Source organism: Aulostomus chinensis, chromosome 1 (assembly GCF_037954235.1).
Source record: "Aulostomus chinensis isolate RoL2024-O1b breed Wild chromosome 1, RoL_Achi_v1.0, whole genome shotgun sequence".
Taxonomy (NCBI): Eukaryota; Metazoa; Chordata; class Actinopteri; order Syngnathiformes; family Aulostomidae; genus Aulostomus; species Aulostomus chinensis.
The window spans coordinates 2,712,726-2,731,368 of record NC_141320.1 but is presented as its reverse complement, the minus strand read 5'-3'; the positions used below and the strand labels follow the sequence as shown (position 1 = coordinate 2,731,368).

Here is an 18,643-nt window from a genome sequence, read left to right as displayed (position 1 = left end):
GCCACTAACCACTGACCCTGAGATCAAAGTGAGCGCTCTGATCTCAGAGGTCTGGAATATTTCCCATCCCATGGCCCTTCAAATAAGACCCCTGTGTCACTGTCTCAAAGTTTTCAACCGTATTTGTTTGTTAAATTAAAACCAGACGACCACTGTGGTCCTTTTTACACGGTAAGTAAAGCACAGATGCCCTGGTGGACCTGTTTGCACCCTGGACTTTGAATCCAGTGACCTGAGTCCAAGTCTCAGTTCCAGCAGGTTTCCTGCAGCCTTCAGCAGAGCTGCCATGTTTCTCTGTAGAGAACTAAGTGATGCTCTCAGCAGGTTGAGGGCACCACCAACAAGTGAGGTATGAACCTCTGACTTCCTTCTTGTCAAACAGGAAACTCCTAGTACCTCATTTGAGTAAAGTACCTCATATTCCTGACATCCAAGTAGTAGTGAAGTGGAGGAAGAAGGTAGGAGATCTCCAACAGGATTTTTCTTTCCTCTGTCCTCCTTGATCTCATGGATCACCACAGTCAAGGGGAGACCCAAGCTCCCGGATGGATCTGGCACTCAGGAACTGCTGAGTTTTCCAGTGGACTTTGTTCCATCCATGGTTCAGGAACAGGACTCCTCCTGGTTAACCTGGTATCTTTCCACCCAACTGTGGGTTCTTGGAGAATTTTTCATGTCATGTCAAGAAATCAGGCTGGTGGGTTTTTCAATGAGAGAAATTCTGGTAACTTAATTAAGTGGCATATTTGTTGAAGCAGTAATTAACTGATAAATTAAGGAAGGCCTGGCCAGTCTTTGCTCCCAGGTCATACGATGGAGTTAGAAAGTCCTGAATCAATCTGGAGTTCCATGATTTCCTTGTGGTTCATGATCCTTTTGACAATGTAGTCTGGAACAAGAGCAAGATGAACCTCCAAATAGCAACAGGTTGATTGCAGGTGATGTCAAGTGGTATTTAGAGGAGCCTCCTCCTTGTGTTTGGTTCCATGGTGGAAGGGTGAGAACTCTGGATCCAGTGATCCCAGTTCAAGTCTTGGTGGGACCTTCCTGTCTGGAATGTGTCCCATGTAACAAACTGATCAAGAGATGTTACGTGGTTCTAATGTTCTGGTTCATTTCTTGTCCTTTAGAAAAATGAAAATCATTTCTTACTGCCATGAACTCAACTCTGCCCTATGTCACTGTCTAAAAATCATCCTTTTTTTTTTTGAAAAAATCAGGGTAGGTTTGTCAGACTTTGTCAGACCTTTCCCCAAATTATCATTTGTTTGTGGAAATTAGATCCAGAAAACCACTGCAGTCACTCATACATGATTAGTGCCATACTTTGTCTCACACGTTTCATCTTTGATGGTTCCATGGTGGAATGGTGAGCACTCTGGACTGTGAATCCAGTGATCCCAGTTCAAACCTCAGTGGGGCCTCCAGCAGGTCTCTGACAGGTGTTGATAGAGGAGTTGTGGCTGCTGACTACAGTGGAAGACACCATCACCCATGATGTTTCGAAGCTCTCAGCTCCTTCAGTCACATGACTGGGTCATCCTGATTGGATGACATGGACCCACCTGATCCATGTCAGCCTTGTTGGAGCAAAAAAGGTGGATCAGAGGAATCAGTGGATCAAGACTCAGGTGGCAGATGAAGAATCTCTGTATTCACAATGGAGTCAGAGAAATCTTCCAACGTGAGAGAACGTGACAGACCATTTTATACTGAAGACAGGCTGTGTGTGTGTGTGTGTGTGTGTGTGTGTGTGTGTGTGTGTCCCTACTGACTGGAAACTGAATAATAACCAGACTGACTTTTGTCATGGACCAAGTCTGGTTGAGTCACTAAATTCATAACTGAAGTGATTATTTAATTAATAAACAGAACATTTGTCTAAAGTCATGATCAAATTCATGTAAAATCTGAGCAACGAGGGTTTGAAAATGTTCCAATGAGCCAAACCAATGTTGACAGTTAAAAGAAGCCAATGTGGGAGGATTCTTTCTGTCTCAGCAGTAAAGACCAATCCCACAGCTCACGTGAAGCATCAGGTCCTCTGTGAGAGGTGGGAATCCAACCAGGGACCTTTAGATCCACACCAATCTTCCCTGACCTCATAGAAACTGGAACCTTTCAACAAATAAATTCAAATTCAACTTAGCAGCAACTCTAGAAATGTTGCTAACTTGCTAATTCCTGTTAGCTCCAGATCAGACAATGCAGGCTCACCTTCACGCTTGGTTGTACGACCGCCACCAGTTGAAGCTTCTCTGGTTCAACAAACTCTGGGGACTCAAGACACAAGTCAGCACCGGTGCAGGTCCAGATCCAGATGTTAGCTGAGGGGGACAATGGCTTAAGGGAGCTCCAGGGAGTTGGTTTGAACTGGTCCCTCATCTCTGTGAGTAGAAACCATCTGAGGTGGAGGGGGAAGGTCTGCTTTGACCTCCTGATCTCCCAGTAAAGCCAGTATAGATGTTGAGCTTGGAGGAGTTGATGGCCTCCTTCGTCTTCTTGTTGGAGATGTTTGCTAAACTCAGCACCACCACAGATCAGAGGAACGTCCACTTGTCAGCTGGACACTGGAGTTTCTAGTGACCTGCAGGATCTTAGTTGTGGTGGCAGCAGGCCTGTTCCAAGAGCTTTGCTCACATTCCTGATCAGGCTCCATAATGGTTCTGGACCACTGAGTGATAGAAGCTGATCCTGCGGGTGGACTGTCTTTAGGGGGCTGAGGTGTCTGGTGGTCTTGGTGGACCCTCTGCATCTCAAGCTGAGACCACAGAGTCCTGTGTTCTTGAGTCATTGTCTATAGTCTCTGTTGTTGGAGAGCTCAGTGTGGTCCCTGATGGTCTAGTGGCTAGGATTCGGCGCTCTCACCGCCGCGGCCCGGGTTCGATTCCCGGTCAGGGAATGAGTTATTTAGAGGTTGAGGGAGAGGTGATCAGGTGGTCCACATGATGGTGGAGGTGATGAACTGTGAGTCCATCATGGCTCCACTCTCACCCCCATTGTAGTGTTCTTGGTTCACTCTACCATGGCCCCATGTTGAAGGGTGACTGTCTCATTCAGGTCCAACCCTTTGTTAGACTCTATTAAGTCACTGACTCCTGCAAGGACAAACTGTAATCCTCCTTAGTAGCTTTGGCTCCTTGCAGCACAGAAAGTCCATTCACTGATGTAGGAACTGGAAAACTTAGAGCTCCAGTCCTCAGTTCCTTGCACCAAAGAAAGGAGGGAAATGCAATCAATGTTGAATTCATTTACATTTCTTATATTTGATCAAAGCTAGAACTTAATAAGCTGCCATCGACCTTGATGACCAACTCCTTCACTGTGTAGTTCAAAGTCCCTGGTTTGATTTGTGTCAGGACTTCAGAAGCTCCAATCCTCTCTAAGTTCTAGTGAGAGTGGAAGAGATTATAAATGAGAGAAGCAGGGCCCTCCCTCAGAACTGAACCAGCTCAGTTGGGAGAGCCTTAGACTGAAGATCTAAAGGTCCCTGGTCCGATCCCAGGTTTCAGCAGAGGAGCAGCATTGACTTTACTTTCCAGTGGAGGAACTGCAGACATGAAGGAAACTAACATCTTGTCCTGTGCATTCTTGTGACATTCAGGACATTTTTGGAGCCTCTTGTTGGATTTTGCCACAGAGAATCAGAGCCAATCAAAAGCATGGTGGACTTCAACATGGAGGACTGAACAAGTCAAGAAAGCATCAGTTTGACCTTCACAGGTGTTTCTGTTCCTGTCTCAATGCTGTAGAAAGAGCCTGAGGAGCTCAGACGGTAGAGCATCAGACTTTTAATCTGAGGGTCCAGGGTTCAAGTCCCTGTTCAGGTGCTGTGGAGGTTCCAGTGTTTGACAACATGGTACTGGATGAAGTTTAGTGTTGAACAAACTGTCAACATTAAAAGTAGAAGTGTTCTTGTCTTGCCACTGTGAGACTGTTGCTAGAAAAGTGACCAATAATAATTTCATGTCGCATGCAATTAACAAAAGACCTACATTGATGGTCGAGGGGTCTGGAGCCTATCCCAGCATCTACAGGCCAGAGGCGGGGTTCACCCTGGACAGGTCGCCAAAACCATTCACACTCACATCTACAGTCAATTTAGAGTGTCCAATCAGCCTCATCCCAAATTACATGTCTTTGGACGGTCGGAAGAAGCCGGAGTACCCAGAGAGAACCCACGCATGCACGGGGAGAACATGCAGATTCTGCACCCGAGCCTGGACTCAAATCCAGAACCTTCTTGCTGTGAGGCCACAGTGCTGACCCCTAAACCATCATGCTGCCGTGGTCTCATATACTTTTCTAAATTGTGTTTCTTTCATGTCCTCCTGAGATCAAAGACAGAATTCTAGCTACTGTCAAAGCCCTGATGACATCATCAGGAATTCTGGCTTTGATCTGGAGACTCTTGCTTTAATCTGAATTTGATCTGACTAATGTTTTAGTTTAGGTTGCATGATACCGACCACCTCATTTGTCCTGATGGACTGGTGACCTGTCCAGGGTGAACCCTGCCTCTTGAACAATGTCACCTGGGATCGCCCCCCCCCCCCCCCCCCATGACCCTTAAAGGATAAGAACAGAAAGTGGATGGAGGGATGGACTCAACACTGAAATCAGCTGATCTGATCCACATTCTAATGTTTCCTGTCCCTCTTTAGGAGTCAATGAGAATAGTAGTGTATATAATAATGTATATCCAACCTTGTAGTATCTTTACAAAACTTTTAGGATTTCTTCTTGTTTCTACTTGTAGTTTTAGTGTCTGGATCTTTTCTTTTGATGTCCTGCTGTCTGCTCTTTGCTTTTGGAGCTTCCTTCCCAACAACTACCAGGCCTCCTGGGTACTGTAGGAAACATGGTCAAGTTCTTCTGACTTCTCCAGGAACGTCCTGCTCACATTGGTCTGTCTTCATTTTGACTCCTCCCACTGCCACAATGACCAGCCTTTATACTCTTGGTGACTGGGGCCCTGGTTGCTGCAGGCCTCAACACCAGCCTGTGGTTGTGAGCAGGGCAGAACAGAACTGACAGTATCTCCCATGCAGGACCTGGGTCAGCGCCTGGTGCCAGCTGGGGCACCGCTTTAACCTGGACCCCTAGAAGATCTTCTCCAGGAACTGGCCTTTTTGGTTCCATCAAGGCCTGAGAGGATGGTGAAGAGTGATCCTCCACCAGGCAGCACAGTCAGCAGCAGCCATTTTGTTCCACTAGAATCAAGTATGATAGTGACAGACTGGTGAGTACTTGCTAACTGACACTTCCTGTTTTTACTGCTATTCTTCCATGAATGTGCTCATGTTGGCTGGTCCCCAACCACAGTTTCAAAGCCATGAGGACATCTTTCATCAACAATCAGACTTATTTTTTCTCTATTAGGACAAATAAGGTTTCAACTGACATGGCTGGCCAACGTCCTGGAGTTCATTCAGCCTGGAGAACCAGGTGCTGGTTCCTTCTTTTACCAGGCAGGAACGGGCAGCAGATCCAAGATCAGTAGGTGCAGATGTCTGCTTTGACTGGTAGGAGGAAAGAGAGCAGGAGAGCTGGTCAGAGACAAAGACAGATCATGAAGAAGGAGTGCTGTATTCTGCTAGCACATGCTAGTGACAGTCAGAGATCAGGAGTCTCAGCAGGGAAAGATTCATCTCTTCTTTCAGAGGACAATTGGACGTTCACTGGAAGACTGTGAATGTTTGAGGGTCAGAGGTGAAAAGAGGACAAGTGCACCTGTTGTGTGTGATGGGGCGCCAGCATGGAGGAAGTTGTCAAACATTTTGAGCGAAAAAGCGTGAATCTTCAAGTAAAGAATTAAAATGATTTAGTTCACAATGAGGTCTCTGTCATAAAACAAAAGGAACAACTGACTCCCTCACCATTTCCACCCTCTTCAACAGATTCATATTTCAAAACAACCAGGTTTATTTTGTTCCCTTCTTTTAGCAGAGGATGGTTTTGATCCATCCACCTCTGGGTTCTGGGCCCAGCACGCTTCCTCTGTAAATCCATATTTTGGGTTCTGGCTTGTTCTGCTTTTCATTTTGTGTTTATATTAAAGTTCTGTTGCTGAAAAAAAGACTTTTTTGCCTTTTTAAAAACACACACACACACACACACACACACACACACACACACTACAGCCAAGCATATAGAATGATACAGTCTGAGGTGGTTTTGACTGGTCGGCACCAGTGTGCACTGTTTGGCACTGAAGTCATGTGACTGAAGTCATCCAGTCACGTGACTGAAGTCATCCAGTCATGTGACTGAAGTCATCCATTCATGTCAGTGATGTCACTCTGCAGGACTGTCATTGCCGTCTCATTCTAAAAAAGAATCCAGACTCCACCTGTGGCTCCATGATGAGGGACCTCTGGTTGGAGGCTGGACGATGATGTTTGGTCTGGGGGGGTTAAGATGGTGGGGGCTGTTTCAGTTCTAGTGCTGAAGGCTTTCACCATGACAGTCAGACTCTCCTCTGTCCTTCATGGTCCCTCAAATGTGCAGTGTGGACCTCACACACTGAATTTAGCCTGAAAACTCTTCATGAACAGCAGGAGACTCAGAGTCTCTGTGGCGCTCGGCTGTTAACAGAGAGGCTGGTGGTTGGAGCCCCCCAGGGACCAGGACCAGGCTCTACTGGTGCTGAGGACTCAGTTGATCAGCTGCTGAGTTGCTACTTGATGTCAACATTGGTCTGTTTCATCCTGAGTAGTTTGATCCTAGCAGAGTCGCTGCATCGATGATCTGAATGTGGACGGACAGACTGACCCTCCACAGCAGACGCCTGTCACAGATCTCTGGATGAGACACTTTGAGGTAAAGCCAGGTTCTGCCAGTCCCACTCACATGTTTCAATCACATGTTCAGAGATGGGTTTGTTGTTCCTGAATCCATTTCTTATTTTCTGATCACCTTGTGGATTGTTCATCATTCTCCTCATCACCATACTTTAGGTTGCAGTACGAACACCTGAGTTAGTCTGGGGTTGCAGGAATCATACAGCATCCAAATAATAGCAGGCTGAAACATTTATTTAAAAGAGATTAACATGGTTACACACACACACACACACACACACACACACACACACACAGCCTTTCTTTGGTATAAAATGGTCTGTCACGTTCTCTCACATTGCACAACAACACAACAAACAAAGACGGCAGGTCCAGTGTGGTCCTGATAAGACCACTGGACTGCAGGGTCCCAGTATCACTGGTGACAATGGTTTTACCAGCTGGGACCTTGGACAAGAACTTCTCAGAGGAAACTCATCATGGAGGCTCAGTGAAGAAAACTAGACCTGAGCTGCCTGCTGGAACCTAGCAGGTGAAGGACAGAGCTCCACCTCTTTAGAGACACCACCACTGTGGGCTCATGTTGGCAAAAGAAGTGGGTCAGTTTTTGACACACACACACACACACACACACACACACACACACACTTGGATATATATGCCTTTAACTGCTTCAATTACTGCAGGAACCAACCAGAACCATCCAGAACCTGAACCTCTATATCTGATTCTGGGTCTGTTTGTTTCCATAGGCTAGCACACGGCACAGGGTGGCCTGGTTTCAGAAAGTTTCTTGGAATCCTTATTATCAATAAAGTATCAAATATTTTGCATAATAAATGCATGCATGGCCTCATATTTTGCCATTTTAACGTGCTTTAAGTTGACGGTGCCCACCTGTCGTGTCAATGTTTCTATGTTTGTCTGTTCTGGTCTGAATGAAAGAGGAGGTTTTCTTGGTCATGTGACGTGGATGAGAGTTCAACTAGAACTTCCTGCTTCAACAGGATTTTAGTTTGTTGGGATTTTGTCAAAGCCACCAACCAAACCTCTGAGTGGTGCAGATGTCTGCTGCCTCCTCAGAGCAGACTGGAGCTCAGCCTCACTCACCTGTGGGAGCCCCAGCAGAGCCACCGTGTGATGGAGTTTCAGTTCAGGCTCCAAGGTCCTGGATTGAATTGGTGTTTTGTGTTTTTAGGCCTCCTGGCACCGATGAATGAATGAACCATTGTTCCAGAGGGAGCTGGTGTCAGGTCAGTCTCTGTTTCTACAAGACCTCCTGCTGCAGAGCCACACTGGGAAACACCCATCCATCCATTTTCTTCCACTTATCCTGTTTAGGATTGTGTGTGTGTGTGTGTGTGTGTGTGTCAAGTCAAGTCTCAACAAAGTTCTCTCATGACTCTTTCCAAGCAGAGCAGGTCCAGCACCAAACTGCTTCAATGAACCTACACCCAACAATTCTCCACCAGCAGCACATCCTGCAACAGTGGTGATGAAAACCTTCCTTTTAACAGGCAGGAACGTCGAGCAGATCCAGGATCAGTGGGGACGGACGTCTGCTTTGACTGGTTGGGGGGAAAGAGAACAGAAGAGCAGGGCAGAGACAAAGACAGAGAATGCTGTCCTAAAACAAGGACTGTTCAGTCAATGGTAGAGCAGAGTGGAGCAGAGGAAGCGTGCTGGGCCCAGAACCCAGAGGTCGATGGATCGAAACCATCCTCTGCTAAAAGAAGAAAAATAAAATGAACCTACATCTTTAGAAATGTGTGTCTGTTAAAAAGAGGTTCATAATGATATTTTCTTCCTCCACAATCACCAACCATTGTGAGAGTTAACAACAGTCCACTTTCTGACTGAAGCAAAAGTAGACTTCAAAAGGTTTTTCTGATTCAACATAGCAGCTAAATTTCCATTTCCATTTCCTGAACAGGACAGGTTAAAAAAAGGGAATGTCATGACCAAACTGGGAAACATCCATCCATCCATTTTCTTCCACTTATCCTGTTTAGGGTTGTGTGTGTGGGAGGGGTGGGAGGGGTGAGGGGGGTGGGGTGGGGGGTGGGCTGGAGCCTATCAATGTGAAACATTTGAAATTCAGATCCCTTCTTCTTTTCCTGCTCCAGCAGAGTGGCTCAGCAGAAGAGAGCTGGGCCCAGAACCCAGAGGTCAATGGATTGAAACCATGCTCTGCTAAAAGAACAAATAAAATGAACCACAACCAGGCTCTACAATCAGTACCCCCCCCCCCCCCCCCCAATCTGGGAGCGAAGGTTTGCACCTACAGCTCTTAAGGAGCTTCCTTGGGCCACTCTCCCCTTTTGGCTCCACCCCCTTTAAGGAAACCACCAGGAAGAGGTGAGGACTGACCGTGACGACTGAAACTGCCACATTTACATGAGACAAACTAGATCAACACTAAATACCAGGCCTTGCACACTGATTCCCACTGACTGACACTGGGGTCTTCATTTTCCACAGGCAGGATGGCCGGTCCCCCTGTGCTTCCCAGGTCCCTCCCTGGAACACATGGCATAGAAAATGTTTCACATGTTTGCTGATTCAATAAACCTCACCATTAACATGTGTGTGTGCCCCTAATTTACATAAACTGTTCATACCAAGACAAATGTTACCTTCAATTAATCATTGATGTCATGGAACCCTTGGTCTCCATTACATTGGTCAACCAGAGAAGCTTCAACTGGTGACGCTCATTCAACCATGCATGAAGGTCAACCTCCATTATCTGCTGTGCTCCTGAACAGGGGAATTAGCTCAAATGGTAGAGCGCTCGCTTAGCATGTGAGCAGTAGAGGGATCGATGCCCTCCTTCTCAGAATACTTTAACTTGTTCTGTTGATCAGAGGAGCTGCTGGGTGATGAATGCTGATGTTTGTCCACTGGTGTGATAAAGTGTCCCCTGTTACTGAGATGAGGATGAACACCTGCTCAGGTCAAAGCTGCAATCAAACCAGGGACTCTGAACCACACACAGTGAAGGAGTTTGTTATCAAGATTTATGGCAGCTTTTAAACTTCCCACCATCTCCTGAATGTGGAGCAACTTGTCCTGCCAAAACTGTCCCCTCTTCCATTCTTAATAACACCTGTCCTGACTGGCAATCACGCTGGGCTGCAGCGGTGAAAGCACTGAATGCAGCCAGGATACACAATGACTCAGGATACACAGGAATCTGTTGACTCAGCTGGAGAAGCAGAGGGTCCACCAAGACCAGCAGACACCTTCATTCTTGATACTTGATTTCAAGGGCAGCCCCTTGAGATGCACCATCTCATTTTGGAGGGGGTCCTGACAAATAATGACCAACAATACAACAATAATAAAAGTAGATTCTATTTTCAACACAAGGACACACACATCATACACCCAGGTACAGGCCAACAATGTTCCCCAAAGCCCCCCCCCCCCCCCCCATCCAGTATTATACAAAGTATGATCAGAGATCCCACTACAGAAAAGGAGTGGGCCTGTGTTCACATACGCATACATTTAAACACCCATCTAAATAAATACTGCTTCCATGCACCATTAAAGTACACAATGCATATTCATACACAAATATCCACATATTTACAGTACAGAGAACAAACAAGAACAAGTAGAGAGTGAATCCTGGAGAGAAAAGGGGAAGTGCATCAGAAACAAGAGCAGATGTTTGAAAATGCTTGATGATTTGAAGATGAGAAAGGAAGAGAGAGACCCAAGTGAGGAGGAAAGGTTGTTCCAATCTGATGGAGCTTTAAATACAACCGGTCAAAGCAGGAGGCCGTCCCCACTGATCCTGGATCTGCTCGACCTTCCTGCCTGTTAAAAGGAAGGTTTTCATCACCACTGTTGCAGGATGTCCTGCTGGTGGAGAACTGTTGGGTGGAGGTTCATTGAAGCAGTTTGGTGCTGGACCTGCTCTACTAGTAAAGAGTCATGAGAGAACTTTTGTTGTGATTTGGTTCTAACAAATAAAATGACTTGACTTGATTTGGTGCCTCAGGAGGAGAAAATTTGGGCACAAAAGTTGGAGTGTTTGTGGAGGTTGTGGATCAAAGTTCTATTTATATACAACACATAAAATCAAACAATGTGAAGCAGGCTAATGAACAATAAATCAAATATAAAAATGCTTTATTTGAAGATCTAGAATATCTTGTGAATATCTGGAGCTTCATTCCAGCAGCAGACCTCCTCAGGTGATGACTTCATATTTGACATGTTTACCATTCAATGAGACTCATTGTCAGTCCATTGAAATCTACTGGTGTTCCTGGTGAGTTGATTTAACAACATGAGCTGACAGAATCTACGTTCAGGTAGGAACCACCACATCCAGGGGTCTGGACCTTTGAGCAGGAAGAGCCATCAAAGTAGCAGACTAAGCTAGCAGACGTTAGCATTGAGAAGAAACTGATACCTGAGCCTACTTTTGGGTCTGGTCAAGTGATGACACAATAATATGACATCATTGTCAGACTGACGCCTGCTCAACACTGACCAAACACTGCCCTATTGCATCGTGGGAAATTTCTGCTTGGCTTGTGTCCATCAATACACACAAAGAAATTTATCTCATGCTGCCGTGACCCGGATTCGAACCAGGGTTGCTGCGGTCACAACACAGAGTACTAACCACTCTAGGATCAGAGCCTCCTCAACAGCAGCTTGAGCTTCTATGTCTTTGTCTCATTGAGTGTTGCGGCGAACAGCTGATGAACAGCTGATGGGCGACTGCGGCGGCCCCTGATGCAGGAGACGGGCCAGGCCCCGTTCAGAAGGTGGTGGATATTATTCTTGGTGTTTTTAGGGCATGTTCCCACCCATCTTCACGTGGGTGACAAAAATGGATTTTTTGTAAAGATTTCGGCGCGAGTTCGGCCTGTCAAATCCTGATCGGGGCCAGTTTGGTTGTGTTGTCTGCAGCGCCTGGCGCGCTCAGCGGGAGCGAGTCCGATCATTATAAAGGTGGGTCAAACAATTTAGGTTGAGACGAAGGACGGCACGGGCAGAGCAGACGCAGGTCTTCATTCCACCCGCAGAGCTGTAGAGCATGGATCATGTCAAGGACTAAATGAGGGGAAAGAGAGCAGGAGAGCAGGGCAGAGACAAACACAGAGAATGCTCTCCTAAAACAAGGACTGCTCAGTCAATGGTAGAGCAGAGTGGCGCAGAGGAAGCGTGCTGGGCCCATAACCCAGAGGTCGATGGATCGAAACCATCCTCTGCTAAAAGAAGAAAAATAAAATGAACCAGCATCTTTAGAAATGTGTGTCTGTTAAAAAGAGGTTCATAAGGATTTTTTCTTCCTCCACAATCACCAACCATTGTGAGAGTTAACAACAGTCCACTTCTCACACACACAAACACACAGAGTCCTACTGACTAACCCATGTTTTTCTTCACTTAAACCACCACTGGAGTATTGAAAGAGATTGCATGAGACACCATCAACTTAAATTAAAAACCCCTGACTGCCTTTAATTCCCTCCTGGCTGCAGGAAATTAGACAGACCAGCCCATAGCGGGGCTGCACGGTGGTGCAGTGGTCAGCACTGTGTCCTCATAGCAAGAAGGTTCCGGGTTCGAGTCCCGGCTCGGGCGTGGGATCTTTCTGTGTGGAGTCTCCATGTTCTCCCCGGGCCTGCGTGGGTTCTCTCCAGGTACTCCGGCTTCCTCCCACTGTCCAAAGACATGGACATTAGGGGACTAGGCTGATTGATACTCTAAATTGACTGTAGGTGTGACTGTGAGTGTGAATGTTTGTTCGTCTCTATGTGTTGGCCCTGCGATGGACTGGCGACCTGTCCAGGGTGAACCCCGCCTCTCGCCCGTAGATGCTGGGATAGGCTCCAGCCCCCCCGCGACCCTTACTAGTAAGGAATAAGCAGAAGATGATGATGGATGGCCCACAGAGTGGAGGTGAGACCACAACCATGCTCTACAATCAATATTTACATCAAACCAGCACCATCTCAACAACTGAATCTGACTAAATATATACATGATTCCAGACTACTACACCAACTCAGTCATACATCCACATAATCATTCAATGAACCTCGCCTGTGATTGTACCCCCTCCCCCATCTGGGAGCAAAGGTTTGCACCTACAGCTCTTAAGGAGCTTCCTTGGGCCACTCTCCCCTTTTGGCTCCACCCCCTTTAAGGAAACCACCAGGAAGAGGTGAGGACTGACCGTGACGACTGAAACTGCCACATTTACATGAGACAAACTAGATCAACACTAAATACCAGGCCTTGCACACTGATTACCACTGACTGACACTGGGGTCTTCATTTTCCACAGGCAGGATGGCCGGCCCCCCTGTGCTTCCCAGGTCCCTCCCCAGAACACATGGCATAGAAAATGTTTCACTTGTTTGCTGATTCAATAAACCTCACCATTAACATGTGTGTGTGCCTCTAATTTACATAAACTTAGTCTGCTACTTTGATGGCTCTGCCTGCTCAAAGGTCCAGACCCAAAAGTAGACTCAGGTATCAGTTTCTTCTCAATGCTCATGTCTGCTAGCTTAGTCTGCTACTTTGATGGCTCTGCCTGCTCAAAGGTCCAGACCCCTGGATGTGGTGGTTCCTACCTGAACGTAGATTCTGTCAGCTCATGTTGTTAAATCAACTCACCAGGAACACCAGTAGATTTCAATGGACTGACAATGAGTCTCATTGAATGGTAAACATGTCAAATATGAAGTCATCACCTGAGGAGGTCTGCTGCTGGAATGAAGCTCCAGATATTCACAAGATATTCTAGATCTTCAAATAAAGCATTTTTATATTTGATTTATTGTTCATTAGCCTGCTTCACATTGTTTGATTTTCTGTGTTGTATATCAATAGAACTTTGATCCACAACCTCCACAAACACTCTTGTCCAACTTTTGTGCCCAAATTTTCTCCTCATGAGGCACCAAATCAAGTCAAGTCATTTTTATTTGTTAGAACCAAATCACAACAAAGTTCTCTCATGACTCTTTACTAGTACAGCAGGTCCAGCACCAAACTGCTTCAATGAATCTACACCCAACAATTCTCCACCAGCAGCACATCCTGCAACAGTGGTGATGAAAACCTTCCTTTTAACAGGCAGGAAGGTCGAGCAGATCCAGGATCAGTGGGGACGGCCTCCTGCTTTGACCGGTTGTATTTAAAGCTCCATCAGATTGGAACAACCTTTCCTCCTCACTTGGGTCTCTCTCTTCCTTTCTCATCTTCAAATCATCAAGCATTTTCAAACATCTGCTCTTGTTTCTGATGCACCTCCCCTTTTCTCTCCAGGATTCACTCTCTACTTGTTCTTGTTTGTTCTCTGTACTGTAAATATGTGGATATTTGTGTATGAATATGCATTGTGTACTTTAATGGTGCATGGAAGCAGTATTTATTTAGATGGGTGTTTAAATGTATGAGTATGTGAACACAGGCCCACTCTTATTCTGTAGTGGGATCTCTGATCATACTTTGTATAATACTGGATGGGGGGGGGGGGGGGGCTTTGGGGAACATTGTTGGCCTGTACCTGGGTGTATGATGTGTGTGTCCTTGTGTTGAAAATAGAATCTACTTTTATTATTGTTGTATTGTTGGTCATTATTTGTCAGGACCCCCTCCAAAATTAGATGGTGCATCTCAAGGGGCTGCCCTTGAATCAAGAATCAAGAATGAAGGTGTCTGCTGGTCTTGGTGGACCCTCTGCTTCTCCAGCTGAGTCAACAGATTCCTGTGTTGAGTCATTGTGTATCCTGGCTGCATTCAGCGCTTTCACTGCTGCAGCCTGAGCGGCTGTCAGGACAGGTGTTATTAAGGATGGAAGAGGGGACAGTTTTGGCAGGACAAGTTGCTCCACATTCAGGAGATGGTGGGAAGTTTCAAAGCCTGGTGACAAACTCCTTCACTACCTGTGTGGTTCAAAGTCCCTGGTTTGATTGCAGCTTTGACCTGAGCAGGTGTTCATCCTCATCTCAGTAACAGGGGACACTTTATCACAGCAGTGGACAAACATCAGCATTCATCGCCCAGCAGCTCCTCTGATAAACAGAACAAGTTAAAGTATTCTGGAGAACGAGGGTATGGATCCCTCTCCCTCTCACATGCTAAGCTAGCACTCTACCATTGGAGCTAAGTCCCTGCTAATGAGCACAGCAGATAATGCAGGTTGACCTTCATGCATGGTTGGATGAGCGTCACCAGTTGGAGCTTCTCTGGTTCAACAAACCCTTGGGACCAAGACAGGAATTGGAACCTGTGCAGGTCCAGACCCATACTGAAGTTGGTGGAGACAATTGTTTAAACCAGGGACTGAATGAAAAGACTTGCCCAGACTCCAGCTCACTCTTCTGAACCGACCCCTCATCTCTGTGTGGAGTAAACATCAGAGGTGGGGGGTGCAGGTTCTGCTTTGACCTCTGACCTCCTGAGGTAAAGCAGTGGAGATGTTGAGCTTGAAGGAGTTGACGGCCTCCTTCATCTTCTCATTGGTTTGCTAAACTCAGCATCATGAAGTGTTGCTGAAATTCAACATGTCAGCTGAGGCCAGAGATTCCTGCGTTCCCTGAGTCCTTGAGTGTCGTCTCTGTTGTTTGAAAGCACAAAGCTGTTCCTGATGGTCCAGTGTGTCCGATTCTGGGCTCTCACAGCTGTAACTGGGGTTTGAGCTCCGTTAAGGGACTGGTTTTGTGGAGAGAACCAAGCAGAAGAATTGACAGTTTCAGCAGGAAAGGTGACCATTGCTCCACAACCTCAGTCCCAGGATTCAGTCCTGCTTCACCCAGCATGGCCCTATGATCAACAGAAATGAACTGCCAGTGGAGGTCCTCAGTAATCCAGGTCATGGTTTCTCTAGATTGCTGTGTTGTAGTCAGAACACTTGCAAATATCAGCCTCTTTCCTCCATGATCTCTCATTCTTTCTGTTCTCTCCATTTCTCCTCTTCGTTTCTACTCCTTGCTGACTGTTGTTCCTCATTTGTGGCAGAGTTCAGTCAGTGGACCGGACATTTTGCCACTGCACTGTCCATCATCAGGGCATTTAACATCCAGGACTGGCTCCCAGATCATCGCCATGACCTCATCCCCTGCACCAGTGGACAGTTCATCAAGGATGGCAAACATGTGGGTCTCAATTCTCCTCCATCTTTGTAGGTTGGTTACATTTCCTCCTGGTCTTTAATCCATCTTTAGTTGACATTTTTCTGTTGAGCCCAGTTTGTTGACTGCCAGGCTGTCTTACTTTTCAATGGCACAGCAGCAGACAGCAAGAGGGTTGCTATGGTGCAGTTGGTAAAATCCCTATCTATGGTCTGCAGAAATATGCTGGGAGTTCTTTTTTATTACGAACCAGAATTCAAGGACTGACCAAGGAAACCAAAGCACAGAATTTAGAGATCAAAGAAAGAAATCAAAGAACGAACCTGAAGATCAGGAAATGGCACAGATCAATTAGATCCATGGACTCATCAGTGAAGGTTTTCTTTGGTTCACGGTCACTTGTTGTCGTACTGGTGTGATGATGTCAGACCCTTCACATTCAGTTCAAACAGACTCCAAAGTGTAGCTGTGATGCGGAGGGCAGCAGCCTTGTGCTTGGTTCCGTCATGGTTCTCTGCATTGTTAGCAAACTCACCAAAGACCTCCCTGAAAGCAGGATCATTTTCCCAGAGTGCTTTTTTAACCAAGTACCAATTTGTCCCTCTTTAAAAACAACAAACAAAGATGAGGTCAGACTGAGATGGACGAGATGATATGGATGTGATTTATGGCTTTCAAACACCAAATATTCAATTTTTCTTCAGGGCTTTTGAGAGGTTCTGGGTAATGAATGAAAATTTAAGTTGGACAAAAACGACATGCGGGGTCACTGTGTGTGTTTCACAAGTTTCACCTGGAACCAAACAACCTTGGAGGGTAAAAGCTCCAATCATAGCCACTCAGATGCAGCAGCAGAAGAAGCTGTCATCCACCCTGACAGTCAGAGCATCAAGTCAAGAAAACATCACCATCTTGTAGTTCCAAACCTCCACCTGTCAGATTCAGCTACTTCTGATTGTGGGACTTTAAATTTGAACACAATGGAATTTGGACAAGGAGTTTTCCTTCCAGTCCAAACATCATCGTCCAGCCTCCAACCAGAGGTCCATCAGTTATCATGGAGCCACAGGTGGAGTCTGGGTTCTTTTCTAGAATGAGACGGCAATGACAGTCCTGCAGAGTGACATCACTGACATGAATTGATGACTTCAGTCACATGACTGGATGACTTCAGTCATGACTGGATGACTTCAGTCACGTGACTGGATGACTTCAGTCACATGACTGGATGACAGTGTAGATTCCAATGTAGAGGTTGGGGAAATAGTCTCTGAGAATCCAGCTTGAACCAACGCCCCCCTTGTTTTTCAAAAACCCAAACAGCGACCATCAGTCTCCCTCCAATCTTGTACTGGGTTCAATGTTGCTGTTCCATTTTGCAGCAGTAGGTGTCGCTGTGATACCAGGTTCAATTCAAGATTCCCAACTCCAGTTCATGCTGGTGACCTCAGTGGCAGGTAAAATGGTGCTTCAGTGGATCATGTGATCAACTCATGTGTGTCCTCACTGCTCCACAGGTCTGTCAAATGTTCTGTAAAATAGTTGGACCCAGCAGAGCTGCTAGATTAGGAGTTGATGGAGTCGTTGCAGATACCAGGGTCCAAAGTCCAGCTTGAACCTGGTTTGTGCAGTTCTTTGTCAAGCTAGCAGCCATTCTCTTCTTTTCACATGGCCGTGTCTCCTGATGACTCAGGACCAGTTGATGTCCATTTACCTGTCATGGTGACAGAGAACTTTCTCCAGCTCAACCAGGACAAAACTGAGGTCTTAATTAAAGCTGGAGGCAGCATTGTTAGGACCTGAGCCTCCTCCCGTCCACCGCAGCCAAGGAGCAGGAGTTGGCCACGGACAAACACAACTCCACTTTCAAAGCCTGTCAGAGACGTGCTGGAGGCTCCACCGAGATTTGAACTCGGATTGCTGGATTCAAAGTCCAGAGTGCTAACCGTTACACCATGGAACCTGTCCAAAGAAGATGTGATTGAGACGAAATATGGCACTAATCATGTAGGAGGGACTACAGTGGTCATCTGGTTTTAATTTTCACAAACAAATACGGTTGAAAACTTTGAGACAGTGACACAGAGCTCTTATTTGAAGGACCATGGGATGGGAAATATCCCAGACCTCTGAGATCAGAGCGCTCACTTTGATCTCAGGGTCCTGACTTTGGGGGTCCTTCCTTTGGTCTTCAAATACTTGTGGTTTTTATTGGCAGAACTTTCAACTTGCATGCAAAAAGAGAATCACAGTCAATTTTAACCCAGCAGACAGTGTTTATTTCTAATGAATCAGACAATCGCACAAATGAGAATGAAAGGAAAAAACAATAAAATGTTTTAAAAACCTTCTCCACTCTAAAGCTTTTTAAAGTTCATTTGAAGGTTCAAAGGTGGTGGTGAGGAGGTCACCCTGATCCTCCCTGTCGTCACTGCCAGGATTCTTTCTTCTGGTGCTGTGGTTCTTCTGATGAAGGGGGCGTGATGTTTGCCGTCTCAGGCTCCACCAAATGTCCTCTTTAGGACGCCACAATGTGGCCTCTTCACTGCTCCATCTTCCCTGCATCGGAGACACCAGGGTTCCTCCTGGTGCCGACCCCATCGTCCTTCTACCCAATGGTGCGACCATGGATCCTCAGAAGACGCTGGGATCCTTCTTCTCATCAGAGCCACAGTTTTTCCTGGAGGGAACAACAGGAGCTTTGTTGTAATGTTTTGCTCGGTG

At 46.3% G+C, this 18,643-nt stretch overlaps 3 non-coding genes across 3 annotated transcripts; 2 read left to right on the top strand and 1 right to left on the bottom strand.

Annotated features, from left to right (window-relative positions):
- The first annotated feature begins 2,830 nt into the window (after positions 1 to 2,830).
- On the top strand, positions 2,831 to 2,902 carry trnae-cuc (transfer RNA glutamic acid (anticodon CUC)). Its single transcript has one exon. It is a non-coding gene; the product is annotated as a tRNA-Glu (tRNA).
- A 9,069-nt stretch (positions 2,903 to 11,971) lies between these two features.
- On the top strand, positions 11,972 to 12,043 carry trnam-cau (transfer RNA methionine (anticodon CAU)). Its single transcript has one exon. It is a non-coding gene; the product is annotated as a tRNA-Met (tRNA).
- A 5,767-nt stretch (positions 12,044 to 17,810) lies between these two features.
- trnaq-uug (transfer RNA glutamine (anticodon UUG)) lies at positions 17,811 to 17,882 on the bottom strand. The gene has a single exon. It is a non-coding gene; the product is annotated as a tRNA-Gln (tRNA).
- Between the last annotated feature and the right edge of the window lie 761 nt (positions 17,883 to 18,643).